The 5,660-nt window shown below is 43.1% G+C and overlaps 1 pseudogene; it reads left to right on the forward strand.

Moving 5' to 3' along the window:
* Positions 1 to 217: 217 nt before the first annotated feature.
* On the forward strand, positions 218 to 872 carry LOC124236020 (ADP-sugar pyrophosphatase-like; annotated as a pseudogene).
* The last annotated feature ends 4,788 nt before the right edge of the window (positions 873 to 5,660 follow it).

Here is a 5,660-nt window from a genome sequence, read left to right on the forward strand (position 1 = left end):
GCCCAGGATTTCATATGAATAAACCATGTGCTTCAGATTCTAACACGCTTAGTTCTCACAACAACCTAAGATTTAAAAGCAGTAACCCCAGGATCTGCTGAACCTGCTACCTCAGTCTTGTCCTTTCTTCTTTTGTTCCCCTGAGTACCCTTCCTTCACCCCACACTTTGGACATGAACTTCTTGCCTGAGGACACTGAAGACTAACTAGTTTGAAAATGGAAAACCAAGAACCAATGGATTCTTTTCAAAATACCAAGCAGTCTGTTATTTCAGAGGAGTTAATTTCAGAAGGAAAATGGATCAAGTGAAAAAACAACTTCCATGGATCCCACTGGTGAAACAAGAACTTGGGAAATTGTGAAAAGTATAACCAGGAAAGGACCGTTGGCTGATGGTGTGGCGGTCATCCCAGTGCTGCAAAGAACTCTTCATTATGAATGCATTGTTCTGGTGAAGCAGGTCTGATCACCAATGAGGAGTTACTGCCTTGAATTCCCCAAGAGTGTCGTAGGTGATAATGAAAGCCCAGAAGCAGCTGTTCTTTGGGAGCTTGAGGAAGAAACTGCCTCTAAAGGTGACGTTGCTGAATGTTCTCCAGCTATATTTATGTATGCAGGTTTGTCAAACTGTACCACACACAACGTGACAACTATTAATGGAGATGTTGCTGAAAATGTAAGACCTAAGCCGAAGCCAGAGGATGGAGAATTTGTGGCAGTAATTTCTTTACCAAAGAATGACCTGCTGAAGAGACTTGATGCTCTAGTGGCTGAAGAACATCTGACGGTGGATGCCAGAGTCTATTCCTGTGCGTTGGTGTTGAAACAGGCAAACACGAAGCCATCTGAAGTACCCTCTCTGAAATTTTAAGGCCAAAGGACAGTGCCCATGTGAATATTCAAAGATGCCTATTTGTTTTCGCTAAAATTAGGATGTCTTCCAACTGAAAGCACGTCACACATAATTGTCAGCATCTTTTCTTTCTTGGTGATACATAAAATAATGACCTAACAGTTGACAGTGTCTCAGATTCAATGAAGTAGAGTGTACGAGAGTCAAATTCCCAGAAGCAGAGCCTAAGACAGGTATTGGGGTTTATATAATGTTTTGAGGGGGTGCTCTTTCAAAAAAGCCCGAAGGGAGGGAGTGAAGCAGGAGAGAGAAAGGGACAGAGCCAAGCAAGGTCTTAGGTCAAGACTAGCCTCTGGCTGATCCATAAGAAATGGGCTCTGGAGCATAAGCCCCATCACGGTTTTACTCTCCTAAGGCAGGGGGCCTTTTGTGCCCCCACATTAGTCATTGACTATGGGCTGTCTTTAGAGGGGTCATAACATCCTGGGCAAAGGGTTCCCATCAGCCAAGAGCAATTCTCAGAAGAAGGGGGAACTGGGAGCCACTATCAGCTGGGGGCCTTCCCTTGGCGTAAGGGCTCTGGTGGACATTACAGCATCCACTACAGGAATCCTGCCTAGTGCTCACAAAAAAAAATAGCTGCTCTCAAGAAAAAGAATCATTATTCTGACATGGTGTGATTTGCAATATCCTCAATAATATCCTTTGAGTAGACACTTCATCAAGTGTCCTAGGGCTGTTGTAGGTCGCCTGAGGACAAGGCAATCAGATGCTGTCAGAAGCCACAACTGCCACAGGCACAGAGACATTCTCATCTGCATGTGGCAGATCTGGCTCCCCAAGGAATCCACAGGCCCTTGACGTCTTGGTGGGGGAGGGGCAGGTAGCTCAGAAGGGAAACCATAAAGTAAGTGGAGTGTTATCTTCTCTGTCCCCTGCTCCACTTTTCCAGAATAGAATCTTGTCCCCTCTGCTACTGTCCTTTTCTCTACCCACTTCACCGCCACCCTTGCTCAACCTGATCTCTAACTGAGCTGTTCTCAGGTCTTGGGTTGTTTCTTTCTCCACCCCTGACGCCCCCAACCCTGCCTCCCCCAACCCTGCCTCCCGCCGTAAGGCATTTACCTTAAAAAAAAAAGTGTTAGGAATTTCATGTGTTACCACCCGGGTATATTTGCATTTTAAAGACCACTGGGAGAGGATGCTATTTACATAAGGAAATGAATAACTATTGGTGTAGTTTAAGGCATCTGGAATCCTTTAAATCATTCAACATGGATAAGCTCCTCATACAAACTACAAACATGGGGAGTGAATGAGGAAACAGCAGAGAAGAGTTGGGAAGACCTAATTCTGCTCTCTCACTTTGGCCTACAGACCAATCCAGGCCATTACTCTTAGCTAATTCTTCTTCCTCTCCCTTCCCATATCTTGGCTTTCTCATTCCCAGGCCCAATCAAGGGCATAGACAAGGATGGAATAATTCCAATATATTAATTTTCCCCGTTGCAGTGATAACAATAGTAACAGCAATGACACTACCAACAATTACTGAATGTTTTCTAGATGTCAGGCCCCTTTCAACCCACAAGCCTTGTAAAAGAAGTTGTCAGTGGACTTTCTGGTTAATAAGAGCTAAACCTCAACCTCTGAATCCTTTTTACCTGTATCAGCTTGAGTACGTATTTGAGCTGACCTAGAAGTGAATGTTAAAATGATGAGAAAAATGAAATTTGACCAAGGTAGTCTTTCACAGACTTAAACTCAGCCTCGGGGAGACTCTGATTCAATTAAAGAGGAGCAATGACAAAACAGAAGGATGGGATCCCAAGGATATGGAGCTGAAAGGGAGCTTAGAGGCCACACAATCCCAACTTTCTCATTGTACAGGTGAAAAAATTACATCTCAGGTAAAGCAAATTGTTCAAAGCCACAGAGGTCCAAGAGTTCCGGGAAGATTTGGATTGGGCAGGGGGTGACATGGTTATAAAGGCAGGTGCCAATGAGGACTTTACTGGGCTTAAGTCAATGTATTTTAATATGGAAATACAAGTTTAATGATGGCTGCAGGTAAATTAAGCTAGAGACGAATAAGGACTAAGACTGGAGAATGGCTTTTATATGGCGAGTGTTCGTTTGCTGAGAGTAGATTATCAATCATTCTGAACTCTTTTCTTGAGCAGCTGGTGCGCAGGGCAACCAGCACCTCATGAGGTGTGTTCCCAGTGGTGGGTGCCTGGGATTAGAGCACACAGCCAATAGAATATCTTGGTGGGAAATATAAGAAGAGAAGCTTTTATGTGAAAACTGATCTTTACTATTTTAAGAAGGAAGTGACTACTTCTTTGTTTCCCTACCGTTTCTTATCTGCCCAAACTTAGCCTATAAATGACTTGTGAAAGACAGCATGCTATCCACTAGTTACCTATAAAGGCTAATTTTTGGTCCTCCCCTCCGCTCCGTGGTTAAATATTGTCAGCTTTATGAAAGGCACTAAAAGACTGAACTTTTTAAAAACTTCAATCTCTTTGGATGTCTATAGGATGATTGCTCTTTATTGCACATTGTACTAGAGGCTGTTGGAAGATACAAAAGAAGTAAAAAAAAAAAAAGTATCAGTTCATATGTTCAAAGAGAGTAGAATCTGGTTGGAATGGTAGAAATGAAAACAGTCATCCTCATCACCATCATCATTCCCATCCTTGAACACTTTGCCGTGGACAGGTAGTGTACAAAACACTTCATGGACATTATTCCATTTAATACTTGCATCGACCTTCTGGAGGTATCCATTACAGCCTGGTTTACAGATGAGAAGACTGAGCCCCAGAGAGGCCTTCGGCCTGGCAGCGCCTGAGTCATGACTACAAACCAGATCTGTCTGACTTTAGAGTCTGTGATGCTTCCATCACAGCACACTGCCCTCACAGGAAAGCTGTAAAGCGAAACCCGGTGATTAATTGCCAACCTGATTAATAGAGACAGAACTGGCCCCAACATGGAGTTGCTCTGTTCCTGGCTGCTGCTGCTATTTATTCTGTCTGGCTTTGGATTCAGTATACCAAGTTCTCACCCTCATAATGTGATCTGTGTGGGAGCTGATGGTAGACTTGTAAAGTATATAGAAGCTATGCAGTGTGTGACTTGTTATTATATGTATTAAAGACAGGATAGAGAATAATGTAGACACATTTGCTCCTTCCTACCGGTCTAGTTTATAGATTATGAATGTATTAAATTTGAGCACATTATCTTTCCCCTTCCAAACCTCCATTCTTAGGTAGAAATAAAAATGTATTCCTGATCTCAGTTGAAATCTTAGGGTTTCCTATGGGATTTTGGGCAGCAGTCATTCATGTAGTCATTCATCCATCCAATAGTTACCAAGCCTCTACTAAGTGCCTGGTAATGTTCTTGGGACCGCACACACGAGGATGGAAATCCATCACCTGTGTCCTTAGGAAGCTGGGTCTCATTGGAGACAGACATAGGGTTACCAGATTTAGCGAATAAAAAACAGAGGACACCCAGTTAAATATTGCACAGAACATACTTACACTGAAAAATTATTCTTTGTTTATCTGAAATTCAGATTTAACTATGTGCCATGTATTTTATCTGGTGACCTTAGGCAGACATAAAAATCCACCACACCCTGCAGAAAGATGGCTGCTGGAATGGTTGTGCACACACAGCTCCATAGACACGCGATAGACACACAAGCTTTCTCTGTCTGGGATAGCCATGGGAGGCTTCACATGACTGTGTGAGCTGAGTTGAAGGAATGATGCGTTTGCTGGGTGATCTTGAATAAGACTTGACAGGCAGAGATGGGGGGAGGAAATTCCAGACGAAGGGAAGAGCATAGAGTTTGAGACAACGTCTGTGGTACATGGGCAACGGGAGAAGAGCAAAAATGAACATGACGGCCAGATCAGGAAGGGCTTTGGCAGAAAGGTGAAGGGCTCACAACTTCATTCTGCCATCAATAGCTAACCATCCAATCTATGCTTTGTCTTCTTATTTTTTCATATAACCAGACTTTGGCTAAGCAGTGCTCCACAAAACGTGGGCCACAGACCAATGTTACTCTGAGAAGTACTTTTGGTAGTAGTTTTCGATGATTTGGGGTAGTATGAGAAAGCAGCATCAAATAACCTTGACTAATGCGGGGAGACTGTTAATTCCTTTTTTTCTTCCAATTTAAAACTCAATTTTATTTTTATGTGTACACTTAAAAAACTAATAGACTTTACTTTTTAGAGCAGTTTTAGGTTTAAGAGACCTTGAGCAGAAAGTACAGAGAGTGCCCATATATACTTCCTCTTGATTCCTTTTTTATTTTCTTTCAGTACTGATTACTCAAGGAGAAAATCTTAATTTGGTGCAATTCTAGTTTCAATATCTCTCTAATAGTTGGTCATCCTGTCGGAAGACAGAGGAGAGGAGAGTTGTGAGGAGGAGAGGAGAAGGGAGGGGAGGGGAATAGAGAAGAGAGGAAGGGGAGGGGAGGGAAGAGAAGGACAAGGGAGGGGAAAAGAGGGAAGGGAAGAAAAAGAGAAGGAGGAGAGGGGAGGAGAGAAGAGAGAAGGAGTAGGGAGGGGAGGGGAAGAGAAGGAAAGGAGAGGAGACGGGAGAGGAGGGGAGGAGAGTGGATGGGAGGGGAGAGAGCACTCAGCCTCTGAGTCTTTGACAAGCCATATACCAAGTTAGACTTGAAAACAAAAATCATTTTGTCTCCAGTGTATTTGTTTATGAAGTTTTCTTCTTCTCAGAATAATACTCCTATTCTATTTAGGGTGCTAT

The sequence above is a fragment of the Equus quagga genome, chromosome 1, assembly GCF_021613505.1.
Source record: "Equus quagga isolate Etosha38 chromosome 1, UCLA_HA_Equagga_1.0, whole genome shotgun sequence".
Classification (NCBI taxonomy): domain Eukaryota; kingdom Metazoa; phylum Chordata; class Mammalia; order Perissodactyla; family Equidae; genus Equus; species Equus quagga.